Source organism: Diorhabda sublineata, chromosome 3 (genome assembly GCF_026230105.1).
Source record: "Diorhabda sublineata isolate icDioSubl1.1 chromosome 3, icDioSubl1.1, whole genome shotgun sequence".
Lineage (NCBI taxonomy): Eukaryota > Metazoa > Arthropoda > Insecta > Coleoptera > Chrysomelidae > Diorhabda > Diorhabda sublineata.
Genome location: NC_079476.1, coordinates 5,453,056 through 5,475,599, shown reverse-complemented (window position 1 = coordinate 5,475,599; position 22,544 = coordinate 5,453,056). Strand labels below are relative to the sequence as shown.

Genomic DNA, 22,544 nt, shown 5'->3' with positions numbered 1-22,544 from the left:
AATTATAAATAGAGGGCAGCACTCAAAATTTCGTGATACAAGTCGCCGATGTATACTTTGGAGAAGTTTGCTTAAATACAATTTGTTTCGACCTACTAATGTACTTGCTTCGGCAGTACATATACTAAAATTGGAACGATACAGAGAAGATTAGCATGGCCCCTGCGCAAGGATGACACGCAAAATCGTGAAGCGTTCCACATTTTTTTGTGTTTTTTTTGGTAATAAGGAGAATATGTTTTCAAATAATTTCATTCAAAGTAGTTGAATTCGTTTTTATTTAATCTTTTGAAGAATTACACTTAATTATTTAATATACTTTCATCAATAAATAATATTCATGAAACAATTTTGATAATGAAAAAAGTGCAAAATTAATGAAAAATTCAATGGACGTTAAATCATATTTATTAAAATAGTTTGATAGTTGTTGGGAAAGTCCTTGTTCATATGGTAAGGAAAATGTTTTTTAATTGATTGTAGTGCCTGTTAATCCTTTTCTTGAATATGATGTTTATCCTTTTTTTCGGATAATTATTTTCTTTCAATGCAATTTTTGCTTTTTGAATAGTTAAGCATCTAAATTCAGGATCTGATATTTGGATAGATCTATCAGCCAAACTTATTATCACTGATCTTTTTTGTGATATAGGGTGATATGAATTGAAGTTCAAATATTTTGTAGACCAAAGTATTAGTATAAGTCATAAAGGACATAATCCGTTATCCAAATATTTCACTAAATTAAGATTGCTGAACACTCGTCTAAGGTTTATAACATGTCTACTCATACAACAAAGTTCTTTCTTTACCAAATTATTATATTGATTACTATGCTAACCCAGAAATTTATTTAACAAATATATTTATTTTTCCAGTTGCATAAAATGTTCAAATTTCATATGATTAAATTAGTACCTATACGATAATATTTTTCTGTAATTGTAATACTATTATTCCAAACTACTATTTTCATTGTGGCACTTATTAAAGAATTATCACAATCCAGTGTTGGACTGGTGTTTCCGACACAAGTTGAGGAAGAAAATTTATTCTTATAGAATTTTGTTTTTTGATTTTCGTGGACTGTTTAGTTTAGTTTTAGTATTTATCATCGTTATAACCTAAAAATTGAAATTTTGAACATTGCAGACTTGCAGTTGAATCGACCCAAAATAAACAAAAATGGATTCAATGGGGGGATTCTGAAGTATCATATGATATGTCGTGTGTTTAAACGTAGTGTACAAACATGCAGGTGGAGTATATACAACCGCTAATACACGAGGTATTGTTAAAAAAATCAATAAAATCATGTTGCTTACATTGTCTGTATGATAAGTACCACAAATGTTAACAGATCCGCACTAGCAAAATCGAAAATTCGAAAAAAAATTGCAGTCGTCTTTAAACGCAGTACAGAAAAGACAAAGAAAGTTTTATTACAACATTAGTAACAATGAATGAGTCATGGATCAATCACTATAATATAACGAACAAGATGCAGATAGAAAACATCGCAGTCCCTACCTAACTTCAAGATGCAGCTTGGAGCAGGGAAGTTTTTGCTAACCGTATGCTGGGATACATGTAGGTTTAGGAATTACCTGCAAAAAAAACTTTTATTTCAATCAAGAACATAGTAATCTCAAAATACGAGGGTGACTATATATATTTTGAGATACAAGAAAGCTGTATGTCATTTTGAGAAAGTGGCTCTATCTTATAATTGAGGCCACTAGCGCAAAAGTGGCCTAACCAATAATTTCCCTATATTGAAGTTCAGTATATGGAGGGTAGAGTTAAGGAGAACCATCTTTGTGCTACAGAAAGTGTCCATCATATCCTTTACGTTAGAGAGGCGCTACTATAGCATGAGTGTAAATCGATAATTGCAAAAATTCGTACAAATTCACAATAATTAATTAACATTCAGCGTTATCTCACAGTAACTTTTCTAGGTTAAGTTTACAAAATTATTTTGGACCACGTGAATAGTTTAGATTTTGTACACCAATATTTATTTAAGGACTCTAATCATTTGAAATACTAAATTTTCTAGGATTGCATAACTTCAATCTACATGAAATAACCAAGTTCATATGATATCTCGTCCGACAGGAGCGCCAATCTGGTGAATTATAGTTTACCTCCTACAAGCGGACAGTTTTTAAGTTAAACCCCAGTTTCTCATGTAATTAAGAGATGGCGCCACTAAATATCTTTTTCCATAGCAGTGACAAAAACTCAAAAGCGGCCTAAACTGGTTAAGTCATTTTTGCACACTAGCAATTTTGTAATTTGGCGGGCTAGGTTGACAGTGATATTATTCCATTCATAAGACAACAAACCGCAAACTTTTACGCTTAGAAAGAGCTGAACATCCACCATCGAAGCTTATTTTTAGTAAAGTATTTAATGAACAATTTAAACTTTTTTTTCATTCCCCTGTAAAAGATTCATACAAAAAGTGTGATGCATTTAATATTAAAATTAAAGCGGCTGATAATGATGAAAAAAAAAAAGATTTGAACAAGAAAGAAACTTGCATTTTGCTCAAGGCAAATACTGCAAGAGAAGGCTTAAAAAAAGATACAGAAATCTATAAAAATAATGAAGATATATGAAGAAGTGTACATGTTTTTGTAGGATGAAACTATAACATCCAGAAGTCCCCAAGAAATAGCTTCTTGTCTATTGTATTTCTTAAAAAATATTGTAAATTGCAAACATGTTATAATTTACTCTGATCAATGTGGAGGGCAAAATAGGAATATAAATATCTATCAGTTTATTATTTCCAGTTCTACTAAATATGGTATTTATAAAATTGACCACAAATTTTTTGTGAGCGGAAATTCATACATGTCATGCGATCAGGATTTTGGTTTAGTGGAAAAACAGAAACGGTTCTTCAAAAATATCTTTGTGCCTGAAGACTGGAAGCAAGTTATTTTGTCTAGAGAATAAAACGTTGAAAATAATTTCTATGACAAAAGATTCATTTTTTTCTTGCAAATCTCTAGAAAAAAATATTACGAATCGAAAAGTATGTGGAGATTACACTTTTTGTTTCTAAAATACTTTTATCTTAAAAGTAAATTTAGCTAAAACAATGAAAAACTAAAAACAAAATAAATTTTCATCTTATATATTAAAAAAATTGATGATTTCTATTCCGAGTCCGTTCAGGCGTTCTACCCAACCGATTTGCTTAATTTTTTTTTTTCAATAAAAGATATTGATGCACAGATCAGCCATCAACCATCGGATTTCATCTAATTTTCACCATTCTCAAGTTATACTCAAATGCGATTTCCCCCTGTACATTACTTATGGGAGTTTTTCACATACACACGTTCTATCCTCGATATCTCAGGTTCTATTCAAGATAGAGACTTCGTTTTGGTTTAAGAACACTCGCTGAAACACCTTTTTTCTTTTGAGTTTTTGAACACTTAAATCGGTTGAGTTGGAGAGGAGCTAGGCGCGGACATTCAATGTGAAGTTATGGATTTTTGTAGGTTTTTGGCAATTTTTCTACATTCAAAGATCTATATCTCAGGTTCTAATATAGCTACAGAGTTCGTTTTGATTTAAGAACACTCGCTGAAACACTCTCTTTTTTTTGAGTTTTTGAACACTTAAATCGGTTGAGTTGGAGAGGAGCTAGGCGCGGACATTCAAAGTGGAGTTATGGATTTTTGTAGGTTTTTGGCAATTTTTCTACATTCAAAGATCTATATCTCAGGTTCTAATATAGCTACAGAGTTCGTTTTGGTTTAAGAACACTCGCTGAAACACCTTTTTTCTTTTGAGTTTTTGAACACTTAAATCGGTTGAGTTGGAGAGGAGCTAGGCGCGGACATTCAATGTGGAGTTATGGATTTTTGTAGGTTTTTGGCAATTTTTCTACATTCAAAGATCTATATCTCAGATTCTAATATAGCTACAGAGTTGTATGTAGCCCTATCACGTAGGAAATCGTTCAGAAATGTCAAGGTAGATATTAAACCAAAGGGTCGACGCACAGCCAATGTTGTTTGGAAAGAAGTATTGTGAAATTACATAGTCTATTGTATTATGAACAATGTAGAAATGATGGCTGATTTTTTGACCGTGCCCCGATACTTTTTGTATACCTTCGACAACATAAGTATTGATTGATTTTATGACGAAGTTATAATTATCCACATAGTCACTGCTGCAGAGCACTAGTTGAAATTGAAATCTAACAAATAAGTTGCTTGCAGCCTCAATTATCAATAAGTTTTCTGACAATGCAGACGGCAAATTTAACTGTTGTATTGGAAGGAAAGAATGTTTAAATTATAATATCCCTTAAGGTACCTATAAATCTATAATTTCAAAATTTCCTTGTGTAATTTGAAATTGAACAGATTAAGGCCTAGTACTGAGCCTTGGGGTACTCCACATTCTATTGGCTTGCTAGAAGACATTGTTGTATCAATCCTCACAAGCTGACTTCTGTTGGTAAGGTATGACTTGAGCCATGCTGAAGATGTTCCCCTGAAGCCGTAGTACTGCTGGAGAAGACATTATTTAGGAGGGAGAATATAGTATCACTTGTACCTTAAACATCCAAATTGATGGGTAGTAAGTATTTTATGTTTAAATAGAAATAATAGGACCTTTTTTTTACCAAACTCTCTATGAACAAGAAATGTGGTAAAGTGATTTAATATGTTTCCGGCATGTGAGCCCATCGGTACCAAATGAGGATTTATTTTTAATGTCATTAATTGTACTGCGAAGCTCTAATTAAACTACAAAAAAGGAAATTCTTACGGTTATCAGGTGACGGAGAGATTTGGCTCGACGAAGAATCCTTATTTCTTAGATAATTTACAATAGATCTTTTAATAGTTAAAAATATTTTCTGGGCATGTCTCAAATTCCGCCATGTTTTTCGGACACTTTACAAATAAACATACGAAACACGAAAATTGCTTATCTGTTAAAAACGTATATTTATAAATAAAAAATTAACAATCATTTTTATTGAAATGAAAAATGTTACTAATAAAAAAGGGTGCAAAAAAACATGTTATGGATTATGCGGTAAAGTAAAGTAAATCTTTTTTAGAAAATCAATATTTTTTCGTTTCCCAAAACCTTGTTTGGAATACTGTGAAAAACATATTAAAACAATAGTGAAGAATCATTTAAACAGTTGTTCCAGTTGTGATTTGTGGGTTAAGCGTTGTGGTCGAGGTGATGGTCGGTTCCAAGGGATTTTCGAACAATAAATATTTTGAGACGTGATGGAATCAAAAATATCGGTAATATGATGATTACTGTCAACATATAGCTTCCCTCTTTTTATAGATTTTGCTGTACTGTAATCTAAAATGTTTGACTCATTATTTTCTTCATCATCATCACAAGAATTATAATTTTCTTTCTCTACTATGCAAGATGAAATCAGATAGTGATAGATAGAAGATTCATCAAATAAGTTTGGCAAACTTGTTGATGGAAATTTTTGCCATACAATTGGGAAACACAACAAAGGACTATTATTTACTTCTTGACGATTTTGTTGCTTGTCTTGTTCTAGCTTCAACCACTTTCCTTTGTCTAGACTTGGATCTACCGGGTTACGAATCGGGTTCTTTACCCTAAAAAATTTACAATCAATTTTAGTGGTCAAAATTTTTTTGAAGTATTCATAGAGGAATGCAGTTTTACTTGTCATTAAAATTGTGATCTAACCTCTCAACTAAGTCTGCCTTATTTCCACCTTGAGGACATTCAAATCATCGTCTTAATTGAATACAATTATGAGCTTCTACCGTTAGATGCACTAATGATGCACCATCAATTAATATTTTATTAAATTTGATTGGTGACAAAGGTGATACAACTTGTTGATCAGAAAAAGTAACCGAAACTTTCATTTTGCCATAGGTTGGGTACCTGCGGCCTCCGCGAGATTCTTGTGCGGCCCTTTGCCACCTAGTACAAAATGGTAGAGTGTTTTTTCTTTTTTCATTTAGAAGAAATATTGGGAATTAAAAAATTGTAGAATTGTCAGGTAATTGAAAAATTCTTTATTCGGATATTTCAGAATTTCAGAAATCAATTATACTTCTTTCAGAGTATTGCCGAAATGTTGGCTTTATATCCAAATAAATAATTTTACACTTTACTGAAAATTCTACATTGTTTATGTAATTTACATATCTAAAAGAAACGAATAATGTTCTATGTAATATTTATTTGAAAATAAAGTAAAATTACAAAATACTATTTACAAAATTTGTCATACAGAGCAGCCACATGCTAGCAGACCATATGTTTACATCGATATTGATTGGTTACATCATCGATTACACAGAGCAATTCATTAGTCAGCTGATTGTCTTTGCAAAAAAAATTAAAGTAGCGCTGGAAGCGCCAACTACCTTGTCTAAGAAGTAAACAAAACTCGGCTTCAGATCTCCCGTTTGAGTGTCACACCTTGCTTTGGCTTCTCTGACTCGCATCTCTCAACGCTTCCCTGTTGCGATCTTCAGCAAACTGTAGTTAACAGCGCGTGCTTATAACAATTACACAGTTTTATTGTATTTCTAGAAAGTATACACTTTGTTAAAGATATTATTTGATATTCGTTTTTTTATCCATCATGTCAAATAGTAAGAGAAGAAAATTAGGTAATGAAAACAAAACGTTTAATGTAGAATGGGAGTTAGATTTTTAGATTCTTTACTGCTGAGAAAGATAAAATGATGGGTTTGTCGTGCAATACAGTCTTAAGTACTAAAAAAAAAGCGAATACAAATAAACACTACTTGACTCGTAAAGAACATTTCGCTTTAGAAGGTGAATCACGAAAAGCTGCTCTTCAAAAGTTGAAAAATGAGAAGCATCATCAGTAGGCATCTTTTAGTGTCTTTGTAAATCAAAATTCCGCAGCAAAGAATGTATTGTTGAAGCAGTGAGTATGTTAGATCCAAGAAATGTCGACAGATACAAACAATTACCTCTTTCCAGAAAAACTGTAACATATCGACAGTACGAATTAGTGCAAAATGTAATAGAGCAACTTCATACAATTATACAAAATGAAGATGTTTATTTTTCAATTGGTTCAGATGAAAGCACTGATAAAACAGATTCGGCACAAGTTTTATATTTTATTCGTGCTATAACTAAAGATTTTCAATGTTACGAAGAACTACTTGCGTTGGGTACACTAACTGGAAGAACTCGCGGAGCCGATATTTTCGAAAACTTCAAAGAAGTATGTAATAAATTACAATTGAATGTCAGTAATTTAGTCAGTGTTTGCACCGATGGCGCACCTTCCATGAGAGGCAAAAAAGAAGGATTCGTTGCTTTGTTAAAAAAGGAAAATTTAAACTTGAAAAAATTGATCATTTCACTGCATTTTGCATCAGCAACATCTTTGCGCAAAATCTACCATTTTGCAAGACACTCTGGATAGAACCATTGCCATTGTCATGCTCTCTTCAGATGAGGAAATGTATAGTGTTGACTTATCATACTACTGCAAGGTTCGCTGGCTATCAACAGGTCAGGTTTTGTCTTTGACAAACTTTTATCAACAACAAGGAAAACATTGTGATCTATCAGATGAAGTATTTCTCAGAAACCTTGCATTTTTGTCTGATATGATGTCAAAACAAAACAATTTAAATATTTGCCTGCAAGGTGAAACGAGGTATCTTTATGAAATGTGGCAAAAGATCCAAGCGTTTAGAAAAAATTTATCATTTTTCGAAACATTGCATTGTCGATCGGAACCAACTGCACAACACTTCCCGGAACTAGCTAAAATGTTAAATGAGCAGAACTGTGAAAAAAAAATATTCTATGAATATGTAGGTGTCTTGGATTGTTTAATAGAAGAGTATACTAATAGATTTTCTGATTTTGACGAGCACACTCCTGCTATGAAACTGGCATTTGAACCACATTTAATATATATATCCGAGGCTCCTGCAGAACTACAACAGGAGTTAATTGATTTCGGGGGAGATAGTATCATCAAATCCCTTTTTAACGCTAAAAAGGATCCCATAGAAATCTGGAAAAATGCTGTTGAATATCCATGCCCTCGAGAATATGCTCTTTCCTGCTTCGGAAGTATCTACTGTTGTGAGACAACATTTTTTTCTCTCATGTCAAAAATAAAAACAAATTTAAGAACGCAAATTACAGATGTACATTTAGAGGATCAATTAAAGCTGTGTGTTACGAAGCTGGATCCAAATATCCAACTGTCAAACAAAAAACAAAGCCAAATAAGTCACTAACTTAATGAATAAAAAAAATATCTTTTATTGTATTTTTTTATAATATTTTTATATTATTTTATATGTATATTATATTTAAAATTATGTAATATTATATTTTATTTTTTCTATATGATGCAATAAATTGTTAAATCTATAGAAAAACTATAATAATTTCACGAAAGTCACTTCCTTAGGTCAATCAGCTTATGCGGCCTCTCTTATTGCTGCCTAATTTAAATGTGGCCTCTAATGGTAAAAAGGTTCCCCACCTCTGCTATAGACCATATTTCTATCGCAACATTACGAGGATAGGGGAGTCCCTCTCCCAAATGATTATTAATTGAAGTGAAGACACTGTCCGAGAATTTCTCTATGTGAGAAGAAGAAGCTCTTTCCAGTTCTTTAATGGATCAATGTTTGTTTTGCTTATTTTTAATACGTCCGAGAGGAAAAGTAAAAAATTATAGAATCTAGAAAATTCAAAGTCGACATCAGTAGTGAGAATATCACAGTCAGTTGTTGGACGTCGTTGCTTGGATGTTTGAATATTTTTTCCCAAAAAAATACGGTATAATTTACAAATAGCACTTCAAATTTTGGATTTTACAGAAATTTAGTTGCTTCATGACCAGACAAACCTGAATTAAAGACGGTACAGTCGATGGATTGTATTTAGTGCTGGTTGGTGGGGTTATATGCATAACTGTACTAAAATAATGAAAAATTGACTGAAGACATTCTTGAGCAGCATACACACTCTGGAAAAGTCAATACTGAGATTGCCACATAAAATTAAATTGCTTTTTAGATGTAAGGACTTAAGAAAGATTAGTAGTACATGATAAAATGTATGCACGTCTGCATCAGATGTTCTGTAAATACAAATAATATAGAGGTTGTGAATATTTTGGTAGAGGATAGAAAATTCTAATACATTGTCAGATATTATATCATTGAGCTGTGTTATTTCGGAAAAGTCGTTGCTTGTGGATATTATCATAATAGTTTCATGAGATTTATTAGTTCTATTGAATCTGGTTACTGTGGTCTAGTTTTTATCAAAAATCGGCTTCGCAATATTCTGTGTTGGCTATAATTTTTGGAAAATTGAGTTGAAATAGGCTGAGCTTACTATCGTGCTTGCTTTTCTAATCGTGTCATTTGAACTAAAATTTCTTACAAGAAACATCTAAAGGCGGAAAGATCTACTTTAGTCCAAGAGCTAGCTACAAAAAACAGTATCGATTTGGTACACGGTGTTTGAGTTCGTGAACAGTAAGAAAATACTTAGTACATCCCCGTATGGCATTTCTGGCTGTTCGTTCAGGCCGCAAAAGATAATTACAGCCAGTTTTCCACGACGAAAAATGTGCCGGAAAAACTGATGAGGTACACGCGTGAAAATTGATGCATGCTAATGTGAGAACCTCAACTAAGAGCGGTACACTAATGCCAGAAATGAAAAAGGTTGGGAAACCCTCGCCAGACGTGACTCAAAGATTCGGAAAATCCCTACGAAAAAACCGACAAGGTACACGCGTAAAAGTTTTTTTTGCGCATCTAGGGACCCCAACTAAGAACGGCAAAACAGTGCCAGAAATGTATCTGGTCGGAAAACCTTTTAAAAAAATTAAATAAGGTCGATGTAAATTTAAAATCGATAGCATTCAAAGTCATTATAGTCCAGAGCTTTTTCATTAACACCACTAGAAATATCGTTTTTTTCTACCCCAAATAAAAAAATACGGCTTTACTTTTTCACTTCTTTCATACTGACTACTCGATAGAGCAGTAACATTTTTGTAGCAAATACTGTGATAACCGTAAGTGTCCACATGAGCCGACGTCAAATCTATACTTTTATACTTTAAATTTAACACGTTTCTAACGTGTAATGCTTTACGGCATTTTTCTTAAGATTCAACTGTGTATTTTATAATTGAAGAGTTTTTTTATTCCTCATACTTTTCACTTCGCAATCATTAATTAAAAAACACTTTAATTTCTTTGGAGAATTACTCGAAATCATGATGGAAGAAATAAAACGAACGAAATATCCAACACTCTACTCCGACCGTTAGTCACCGACTAACAGCGCCGGAGTTAAACAGCACCTGCTCTCCCTCCAAGGTCATAGTGTAAGGCCCGTGCCGAAAAATGTGACCTGCTCGGACTCAAATTTTTCGGGAGTGTAGTATACAATTATGTATATACCTGCGAGAGAGCACGGAAAATCCGTGAGAATTTTACTTCAAAGTAACGTCTTATGTTGAAATCAACAACGCTCTTTTTTATTCAAATACAAAAAAAATAAGGTTAAAAATGTTCCTATAATGGCTGCTAATAATCTCGCTTTTTCATATGGCTTCATTTTAATTATTAGCTTACATACTTGCCCCAGCCGTAGTTGAAATTAAAAACACGCGCGTTACGTACGCGCGTTACGTACGCGCGTTACGTACGCGCGTTATCGCGCTGTAAAGACGAGTTGCGGCCGGCTGCGCGGTACGCCAGAAACTGGGAAAGCGGCTTGAAATCGGACAAGCTACGAAAAATGAACTAACCCAGCGAATTTGCAGCGTATCGCGATGATTTTTTTTTGATTTGGGGTAGAAAAAAACGATATTTCTAGTGGTGTCAATGAAAAAGCTCTGGACTATAACGACTTTCAATGCTATCGATTTTAAATTTACGTCGACCTTATTTAATGTTTTTAAAAGGTTTTCCGACCAGATACATTTCTGGCACTGTTTTGCCGTTCTTAGTTGGGGTCCCAAAAAGCGCAAAAAAATTTTTCACGCGTGTACCATGTCGTTTTTTTTGACTGATTTTCCTGAACTTTGGATCGCGTCTGGCGGGGGTTTCCCAACCTTTTTCATTTCTGGCATTAGTGTACCGCTCTTAGTTGAGGTTCTCACATTAGCATGCATCAATTTTCACGCGTGTACCTCATCAGTTTTTCCGGCACATTTTTCGTCGTGGAAAACTGGCTGTAATTATTTTTTGCGGCCTGAACGAACAGCCAGAAATGCCATACGGGGATGTACTAAGTATTTTCTTACAGTTCACGAACTCAAATGCCGTGTACCAAATCGATGCTATTTTTTGTAGCTAGCTCCCCGTCTACTTCAACTTCAACTGAACCAATACCGTAGGCGTTGTGGAAGTGATAATAGAATTTACGCAAGGAGTCCACGTGCTATCGTTAGGTTAATGCTAGTATTTGTGTGTTCTTCGAAATACACACTGGATGGTTGATCGTGGCGATAGACTGAGATCTTTTAAGATGGTGATGTCTCTTAGGCTTGCCAACACACTTGCTGTGTCCAAATCTCGTGATAGTCGTACTATAAGTGGAGTGTCTAGTATTTTAACAGTTTTGACCTCCTTAAATATGGTTCCTCGAGTAAAACTAGATTATTTATTCACATTCTCCATTCTAATGTAGTCAATGGTAGACGCTGTACTTGGATCTCGCGGCGTTAGGTTTAAATGTTTTAAAGGTGAGTTGGCAGTGTCTACTTTGGTACCAGAAGGCCACATACTAATGTTCTTAAGCTGGTCTAACTTCTTTTGCACACCAATCTCGAAATCGTAGTGCAGCTTTTGAGTCAGTAGTTCTTAGCTCTCCTTTCATGTAGTGCTGTAATGGAGGCGGAATATTGGACACTACCACGTAATTACAATCCTTCTTTGAGGGGTTCATATGAGAAGGGGATTAAATAATTTCTTGTGATTATATTTTCGTTATTGGTATGGTCGCTCTGCCTGGATATTATCTTTTTTCAGTTTGTGGTTTATTGATAATATTTGTCTTATTCCTGGAAGTAGACTTTTTCAACATTAATGTGATTTATTTAACACTTTTCAGCTATTTCCTTTGACTGTACTTCCCTTGGTGAGTCGTGAGTAGACCCATGATGATTGTCCATAAAGTGAATAACGGATGGATTTGATAACGAAATATATACTGAACATAAATATATTTTTTTGATCTTTTCGATGACGGACAATCTAGAAATAGACTTCTCATACAACTAACTTTGAACAAAGTATACCTGAATGTGTAGCGCAAGATGATTCTCTTTTATTCAAAGTAATACAAATGGAAAATCAATACTAGACGTAGTTAGAACAAACAACGGAGCCTCGCCCTTTTTTCAAACTCATTACTTTAATCCGACGTTTGTAATTATCCAATTTTATTGCATATGGGGTGATATCGTGAGAAAAAAACATATTTTCATTTCCCAAAACTCATGTCTTCACAGTAATTTGTCAATCTGAATTTAGCAATTTTGAGATATATATTGCACTAGCCCCAGAGAATGTCTTCACCAGGAAGTAAACCAATATCCTATCTGGATTAGATGACAGTGCTTTTTTTTCATACATTGCCACAATCTTATCAAAACCATCTCATATAGCTTACACATACATCTTCATTCTTGATCCCGAATTCTCTTTCAATCTATCCAAGGGTTCAGTCAATTCCTTCATTTATTTTTCTCGATTCTCTTTCTCTTTCTTTCTCCAAGAAGACGCAATAAAGCACAGCAGTTTAATCAAGCAGAATTAAATGATTTAGCTATCTTTCCTTAAAGGAAAACATTCAATGGTGCTCTGCTGTGATAATCCAGATCTAATGAAATAATTTGGAATCATTTACGAAACGTCTGAGTGGAGACTTTTGATCGATTCCTTGACCGATTCTCTTCCAGTTGCCCAGTTAGTACATTTGAAAGAAACATATGAAAATGTAGGAACCCTATTGGGCAACATCAAATATGCGGGGCTCAAATGGCTTGTGTGTGGCGATTTCAACATGATATGCCTTCTGCTGGGTCAAAACAAGTGTTATACGAAAATGCCGTGCTTCTTATGCGAACGAGACGTCAAAATTTTGTATCTGGTATGGAAGACATCCTGCATGAATCGTTTATTGGCTTTAAGAAGATTTTGCTACCACCGTTGCACGTAAAGTTCGGATTGATGGCGCAATTTGTAACTGCTTCAGCAAAATAAAACGCCCGCTTCAATTGTATCTTAAGGTGGGAGTTTCGTGGGTCCACAAATCCGAATTTTGATGGAGAACGCAAATTTTGAAAGAAGTATGAACCAGAGAGAAAAACTAGCTTGGATGGCAACAATAAAGATCCCGATATACAAAATATTACTCCAAAGCTTTACGTATATCTGCAAAGAGCATGCGATCTTTATCTCACCTAAGGTAATTCTCGGATAGTGTCACCTTCAAAAATTATACGGACAAATTTAGACAATAAAAGCTGCCAAAGATATTTATTATAATTTCTAAAGAAACTTGATCCATTGTGAATGAAATAAGGCTTCTTCATCGAGCATAATCTCTACTTCAACTAATAAACTCAATAATTACTTTGTTTATGTAGCCAAAACTTTATTAAATTCTTTAGCTCCTTCTCATGATCCGCTTTCACATCTCCCCGATGCTAAAATGCTAACTTACGCAGTTTCTTCTTTATGTCCGTAGTTTTAGCAGAGCTTGGAAGTACAATTAATGACATAAAAAATTAATATTCATCTGGAATTGCTGGACTTACATCAAAAATGTTTTCGAGTATGTTCGATTGCACATTAAATCACCCTACCACTTTAATTAACGTTTCATTTCAAAATGGCACTTTTCCCTATTGCCTTGAGGCGGCTTTCTCATGGTTTAAGTCATACCTTATCAACAGCTTGTAAGAGTTGATACAACGATGTCATCTTGCAAGCCAATAGAATATGGAGTGCCCCAAAGTTTAGTACAATTCCCTATTTTGTTTTTTCTGTTTATAAACGCCTATCGAGACGTCAGTGGTAAAAAATGTCTATTTGCAGACGACACTAGTTTGTCTTGGAGCAGCCCTGATCTCGCGGCACTTCATAGGACCATATCTAGTGACCTAATCACTCTTAAATCATGGTACGATTCTAATCTTCTCTGTCTCCAGTTTTGTGCTGAGATTAGTTTCCAAAGATCTGAAATTATCCACCTCCTTAACAATTTATTATGCCCTTATTGAGTCGCATCTCCGATATTTACGTTCAGAATTAGTTAAGGGTTGAATATTTTACAATGCAAAAAAATGCCCAATCACTTGCCAATTAAAATCAAATCGATATAATCTTTTCCCGCATTCCGCAATAATTTGTGGCCATATTTCCTGGAAAGAGCCTTCTACACTGTAAACGATTATTCTAATAATAATATACTTGTTTAATTTTTGCTATGGACTCATATACTAATTATTACCTATTACTGTTACCAATAATTTTGTTGCTCATTGTGATTTTGTCCTGTTTATTGAAATTTTATTTTATTTGTATCTTTATTTAGTTATTTTTATGTTTGTTTTTCTTAAAAAATACTGGATGAACATGAGCGAGAAAGTGCACTTTCTACATTGGAAATGAAAAAACGGTACCAAGGTAGGTGGAAAAAAATATGATGGCTGACCACTGCTGGAATTTGAGAGGAATTGCCAAGACACCCAAAAGATGTGCAGAAAATGAAACGCAAGTTCGAAAACTAAAGTAAAATACTTCTACGTTACTTTCTTATTTAATTTTACATACTTCAACACGCCTATATGATTTTTTTTTAAATTAATTGAAAATTTATCCTTTGTCAACTATTCGTTTTCATTCATACATCTCTATACAAGTAAACTAATATTGAAAATTTGTATTGTGGATGTGTGAAAAAACATATTTTTATCCATAAAATACATATCATAGTCGAGTGAAATTAGACAATCAAATTGTACAAAATATACAGTGTCCCACGACGAGTTAAAACTATCTGTATATGGCAAAATAATTATAGTAAAATCATGAAAATTTCTACGTTTGGGTTTTCGGATACGATCTTTTTAACTAAAATATTTTCAAAGATGACAAACTTCCAGTAGAACCGAATAGAATACCCTGTATATTAATACATTTCTGAAATCTACGTGAAATTATAGTATACTTTTGTCTAAGAACTTTTTTCGAAAAATGCATACTTTTTGAGTTATTAATTTTTTTCTAAAAAATTTGACCGTTACAGACCCTTATAAATTATTTTTTTACGAGGATACCCTTACAGACATAAAAATGTTTTCTGTTTGGTTGCTTTTAGCAAGGTCAGACGTATAAGAATCTATGTTTAAAAATTTTTCATTCTATACAGAGTGTGTATAAAAAGTGTTCAAACTGTAACTAAATAAATTTTTAGAGATGTAGGTCAATAACTGATTTAATTCGTTTAACTTTGCTTCAAATGAACCGTATAGCTTCAAATTGTTGAGGATTCTTTTAACAGTAAGCAAGTTTGGTCGTGATCTATCTAGATATCTTGCAGCACGTTTTTGTAACAACTTTGCCACATTCACCTTGTATTAAAAGCAAATTTACATAATTTTCGTTATTAAATTGAGAACGAACCATTTCAAAAATTTTCGAAAATATCAACAATTGACTAATGACAGTTAAATAAGTGTCATTTATTACAAAGCCTACTAAAACTTGTTGGAATAGGATTAGTCAATAGAATTTGATTTGATTTTTTTTATAGATCTTGATAAGAAAGAGAAAAATTTTTTTCTAGGGCTTGTATCAACGGGTCAAAATAAAATTAAGACCCCACCTGCATCTCTAAGGGCCCTTTCACACGAATCAGAATCACTCCGAATCAAGTTGAATCTGATTGACCACTATTCGGCTTCGAGCGCTCCGTTTAAATGTGAAGGGACTCTTTTCCCGCCTTCAGACCGGACGAATCTGGTTCCATCAGGTTTGATTCGAGGTCGCACTTGATTCAACCTGTCAGATTCCTCGTCCGGTCAGTCTTGAATCAACAACCATACGAGATGGACGTGGAGTTATTGATTCAGCAACAGAAATCTCATATCTTCTGTGTGGAGGACAATTGGCGAAGAATTAAACATTCCAGGTAAGAATTATTCAGGTTGATTCAGCTGGTGTGAAGGAGTGGAGATGACGAATCAGATTCAACTTGTTTCGGAGTGATTCATATTGATTCGGATTCGTTTGGTGTGAAAGGGGCATAAACGTTTACAGAAAATATTTAATATCTGGATAACGGTAGGGTTTAGGTATAGGAAAAAGTACATGAATTTGCCTTATTTTTTTATCTCTGAATGCATTAAAATAGAAAAAATGGGTGGATCTATTTAAAAAAATAAAGAAATCTGATATTTATGACGTTAAAGTTTGAACCCTTTTTATACACACCCTGTATAAAATAAAAAATTTTTCAACATAGATTCAAATACGCGTGACCTTGCTAAAAGCAACCGAATAGAAACCATTTTCATATCTTTAAGGGTATCCTCGTAGAAAAATAATTTATAAGGGTCTGCAACGGTAAAATTTTTTTCCAAAAAATTAGTATCTCAAAAAGTATGCATTTTTCGAAAAAAGCTTTCAGACAAAAGTATACTAAAATTGGTAATTATACACTTTCACGGTCACCTGGATTTTTGGCTATAGAAAATCGAAAAATGGATGGATTTTAATGATCTTGGTCTCAAAATGTTCCATTTTACGGCGGATTTATAAAAAAATTAGTAGAAATAGCTGGAATGAAAATTTCTCATAGTTTTACTGTTTTAAATCGTAAAAAAATGGTTTTGCAAAATAATCCTTTACAAAAAATTATCTCATTATCAGATAAAGTTCTCATATTTTTTTTGTATTCTACATAAATTAATAAACAATTTAAAAAAAATCCAAAAAGAATGATTTTTTCAGTTTTTATAGCTTAAAATGAAATCGATGAAAAACAATCAATTTTCGTGAATAGTTTCGTACTATATTCCTCAATGTTAATAGTTTTTGGATCATTAAAAATCGAAAAATAGATAAATTTTATAATTTTGGTTAGGTTAGGTTAGGTTAGGTTGTTTTGTATCACTGAATATTGTAAGTGATTCTAATGTATTCAATTCACAATTGTTGCAACTCTTTGTCAATATATTTCAATTTATTATTAACAAAATCCCACAACAATTATTCAAAAAAATTAACTTTTTTGAAATTTTTTTTTTCAAAATATTCATTTTTTTATGTAAATTGCGGAAAAAATTATACGAACTTGATTCCACGACGCCAAACAGTTGTATTTAAAGTCATGAAACTGTAAAAAATATTTATTTTTTTTAATTTTCGTATTTTTTTATAAATCCGCCGTAAAATGGAACATTTTGAGACCAAGATCATTAAAATCCATCCATTTTTCGATTTTATAGAGCCAAAAAACCAGGTGACCGCGAAAGTGTATAATTACCTTAAAATTTTACGTAGAATCGGAGGTCGGTCATCTTTGCAAATATTTTAGTTAAAAAGATCTTATCCGAAAATTATCCGAAATTTTCATGATTCTGCTATAAGTATTTTGCCATATACTTACAGCTAGTTTTAACTCGTCGTGGGACAACCTGTATACGTGATAGAGGAAAACAGAAATTTGTGAAAAAAATTAAATGCAGATTGAAAAATTCCATTTTCTCTTTACTTGTAAAACTACTACTACATGGTGACTACTAAAATAATTCATCTTCGAAGATTTGTTTAAGTATGTACAGGTTGACAATGTATTGGATTTGTCGCTAAATATGAATGTTTGTTTTGTATGCTTGGCCCGGACCAGGTATCTCAAAATTATTAGCAGGTTTCGATATGAAATACGCGAGTAAAACCGCAAATTGTGTAGCTCTAATTTGAGACTAGATTTTCTCAATTTTCAATCACTAGATAAATTTTTGTATATGTATAACAAAATGTCTGTAAAAATATTTTCTCTATGTTAAAAAAAAACATTTGCAATTGATAGGAATTCCCTGTATACAAACATTTCCATCAAAACATTTCATTTCACACATAATTATATCGATCATACGAAAAGCAAATATAGCAAATTAACACGAATTATTTGTTTGACGAGGTAAACTATTGGAAGGTGAAACTGCTTAATCTCATTAATAAAACATTATTTGCGCATATAGTTTCGTCGATATGTAGTTTATTTCAATGATTACTAGCCCTAAGACAAGACTAATCAATTGCGGATGAGGTTGATTCTACCGGATGTTCGAATAAACCATATCAGTAACGAAAGTTTCCGTTTAGTGACTGTTTATATCGACTAAGAATATTGCACGTTTAATGCCAATATTTTTAACTCTTAACGTCTCAAAAGTTGTTTCACCAGGTGATAATACGGGTGTGATTTACTAATTAATTCATACGCACTTTTCTTTCTCTTTTTTCTTTCGTGTTGAAAAAAGTATAGTGACTATAAACGTATTTAGTGGTGATTAGAAATCTATTCCAATTAAGTAAGTATTATAATATTTCATATACACAGCAACAGTGTTTTATGACACTAAATATTTCGATTTAAAATCAATTATCACTCAAACACTGTTGAAAAAAATGTCAAGGGTGTAACATTCTAAAAAAAGCTTTATTTTTAAAAGTATTTGTTTCAATTTTTAACTAGTTTACTACATATATTATCTCCCTTTTGTAAAACATAAACAATTCTCATTTTGAATTTACAATTTTTAGAATCCATTCCTACTTACCGAAAGACTAATTTCTACCATAATTTCCAAAACATCTACGTACTTTTTATGTGGCAAATCATCGGGCAACTATAATTGTTTTTAATTATTTTATGTTTATTTCACAAATCAAAGACTAACACTTGTAGCAAAGTCTGCCATGGAAAAACAAAGTTATATCTACAACGATATCGATTTATTAGATTTAAACTATTTTTAAAGACAACATTAAGGCGGATTGCTACCCAACGTATAACTCTTCCAATATCCATTGCAGAAGAGAGTTATGGGAGGAACAATCAATATTTCATAAATACGCATTCCACTCATACCAAATTGAAAAATGAAAAATAACTCCCCGTATAACATTCGGTAAACGTGGAACAAACCGTCAATCCACGTGGACTCATCATCTCCACTGTTTACCAATGAAAAAATTTCTATTGACAGAAGCTGTCGGAAGGCGTATGTACACAATTACTTTGAAATATTCCTGCTAGACAGTCTGTGATAAGCAATGGTGTGGTTTGGTAAGATTTATTTAATTCAAAAATGGTGTTCTTTAGACCATGGGCGAATGAATTGCACAGTGTATGAGAATAAAGACAGGTATGATTTTAATAATAAAGATTCAGATATACAAACACGACATTAGAAGTAATACAGCAAAAGGTAGCAAATTATCCAGAATATAATTATACAATGCGTCAAGTTTTATCAACATGTGGTTTTAACCACAAAAAACTTAAACGGATGACAATAACCAAATCGTCAAGGATAGTTCGATGGCGACAAGATTATTTGCGTCAAATGAAACACTACCGAAGTTCTAATAGACGAATGGAGTACAAAAAGGGCAGAGTTAACGTCTGGTATCCTGTTTAAGCCAATCTCCTTTACAGGCAGATAATTTACTCTATTTACGTTTTCTTCTTTTTCCTTGTATTAGGCATAGTGGCCTGTTTTATCTTCGACATCCTTGCCTCCTATCCTGCTTCAAGGTGGTCTCTCCTCCTTTTTCTGGGTCGACCGGTACTCCTTTGTCCAAATGGGGATTTATTGCGCGCTATCTTGACCAGTCTGTCATTATCCGTACGACTTATGTACTCGTTCTATTCTTTGTATCTTGATAGAACCCATTCGTTGACGTCATCTATTTTGCACAATCTTCTGATGTTCTCACTTCTTTCTCTGTCCAGTAGGGTTTTTCCGGCAATCCTGCTTAGCACTTTCATCTCTGCCGTTTCTGCATTTCTGGCCGTGTCTCTGCGATGTAGTCATTATGGGTCTTACCGTGGTCTTGTATATTCTCGATTTGGCTTCTATTTCGATATGTCTATGTCGCCATATGGTTTCGTTCAACCATGCTGCTATTCTCAAGGCTTTAGTTGTTTGCTCTCTTACTTGGTTATCTACGTTTCCAAATCTTGAAATTTCGATTCCTGGGTATTTCAACTTCATTACTTTGTGAATTATCTGGTCGTCTACGACTAGCTTACATCTTATCGGAGTTTTGGATGAGGTCATACATACACTTTGTTTTGGATATTATCATATTGAAAGATTTAGCTGTGCAGTTAAACACATGTAAAAGCCTTTGAGGATCATTCTAATTTTTTTCGACTAGAACAGCATATTTTCAATGGTTTTTATCAAGTCATAAGGGATTTGTTTATCGTATAGTAGATGTACCACGTCTCTCAGTTGTACTCGATTGAAGGCTTTTTGTAGATCTATAAAGCAAATAAATGCTGGTCTGTTGTACTCAATCAATTTTTCCTGATGACGAATATCGCATCTGTAACATAATAACGCTGTTTATTTTGTTTGTGATGACTTTTGTTGTAAGCTTCAGATTGCTACCCAGCAAATTGATTCCTCTTTAATAAGATGGTATTTTTTATCTTCTTTTTTGAACATGAGAATCGTAGTACTCGTTCTCCAATCGTCTGGGTTGTTTTGATGTGATACGATCTTGTTAATGAGATTTGTTAGTTGCTTGGCAGGTCTTTGAGTAGTTCGATAGTTATGCCATCTTTACCCGAGATTTTTCTATTTTTGAGCTGTTTGATAGCCGCTTGCACCTCTGTCAATTTAAACTGTAGATCTTCGTTTGTAGTTATTTCTGGCGTATTTAGTTCGTTTCTATTTTCGTCTTCATTCCCGTACAGTTCTTGGAGGTACTTGACCTATGTTTCCTTTTGTATTTGGTTTGTCTCGAAGAACTCATAAACTTCTTTTTTTGTCCCTTTATAATATAGAGTAATATATATCTGTTTCTGGAGACCGTAAAAATCATTCTCCATCTGTTTGGAAAATTAGTTCCAATATTTGTTCTTCATTTCTCTTTCTCTTTTGTAATCTTCGTACGAATTCAGGGTTTTTGACGTTCTGTATTTCATGCAGGCTGCTTTCTTTTCTTGACATTTAGCTCTCACTTCCTTATAGAACCATAGTGTTTTAATTCTCTTCTTATTTGTGTGGTTTACTGTCCTGGATCCAAGTGCCTCCGATGCGGCTTGTTTGATGTTTGTTTCTATCTTTTTTCGATTGCTGTTCACGCTTTCCTCTGCCTCGATTGGGTTAATGTTGTTTTTATCTTTTAATCTTTCTTGGTAGAGTCTCCTGGTGGAAGGTTCCCATAGCACAATTCAATATTGTTTTTTTCTACTTTTTGTTCTACTTTCCTTTCTTCGAGTTTATTTATTTCCATTCTTATTTTTCCCAGTAGCAGACTATGTTCACTGCCCACGTTGGTCGAATTCAAAGTTCTTATGTCCAGTATTTGCGTCGGGTGTATATTTCTATTTGTTACTATATAGTCGATTGTTGATTTATAGCACCTGGTATTTTTAAATGTGGTTTTGTGAAGTTCCCTATGGTCGTAGAAAGTATTGTTTATTCTGAACTCGTTAATGGCGCACAGGTTAATCATGAGTTCACCGTTATTGTTTCTTGCAGCTTCATTAAATCTCTGCTTTACACCCGGGATTTTTTCATTGCCAATGCGGGCATTACAGTCACCGAGGATTATTGTTGGTTCATTGTGCGCCAGTGATTCAATGTTGTCCTGGAGTTGGTCGTAGAAGTCCTCTCGGTCTAGTTTTGGTTTGTTATCTTCCGGTGCGTATATGGATAGTTTGATCACTTTCTGCTTTCCTGTACTTGATCTTACTACCAGTATCCGCGAAGATATGTATTGACATTCCTCTATATTTTTATGTATCTTTATTTTATTGCTATTGCCCCTATTTACATTTTATAATTTAATATTCAGTTGCAGCAAGTTATTTATAAAATGAGGTATCTCGCCTATGGTAGATCAAACAAAATTGTCGGCACGGGTTTTTATAATCTGCAATTGATATTGGAAGAATTATAGTCACTTGCGACTAGTTTCGTTTATAAAAACACAAAAAAAACTTGTTTTTGTGTTTGTGGGTAATCACTTGCAACAAAACATTTCTAACGAACCAAACGGGCCGTGCGTGCTGTATAAAATTCGTTTAGTTAAGTTTTTCCCAACCTTTTTTGTGTCATGCTTTACTTTACCCTTTCTACAATTCTTATGCTCCCCTGTAACAGTCGTAAAATGTTTAATTTGTTACTAAAGAAACCTAAATTAAAATAGGTTTCAGGACGAAATCACAAGGTAATAATTAAC

General features: G+C 33.4%; 1 protein-coding gene, 1 long non-coding RNA gene and 1 other non-coding gene across 3 annotated transcripts in view; 2 read left to right on the top strand and 1 right to left on the bottom strand.

Annotated features, from left to right (window-relative positions):
- LOC130441403 (uncharacterized) overlaps positions 1-22,544 on the bottom strand; it is a 246,175-nt gene that overhangs the window by 96,873 nt on the left and 126,758 nt on the right. The gene's annotated exons all lie outside the window — the stretch shown is intronic.
- On the top strand, positions 101-207 carry LOC130442243 (U6 spliceosomal RNA). Its single transcript, XR_008909712.1, has one exon. It is a non-coding gene; the product is annotated as a U6 spliceosomal RNA (small nuclear RNA).
- The window catches only part of LOC130441391 (rap1 GTPase-activating protein 1), a 990,184-nt gene continuing 985,978 nt past the window's right edge, over positions 18,339-22,544 (top strand). Inside the window, exon 1 of the mRNA XM_056775055.1 lies at positions 18,339-18,652. The gene's annotated coding sequence lies outside the window, so the exon portion shown is untranslated. The remainder of the gene's footprint in view (positions 18,653-22,544) is intronic.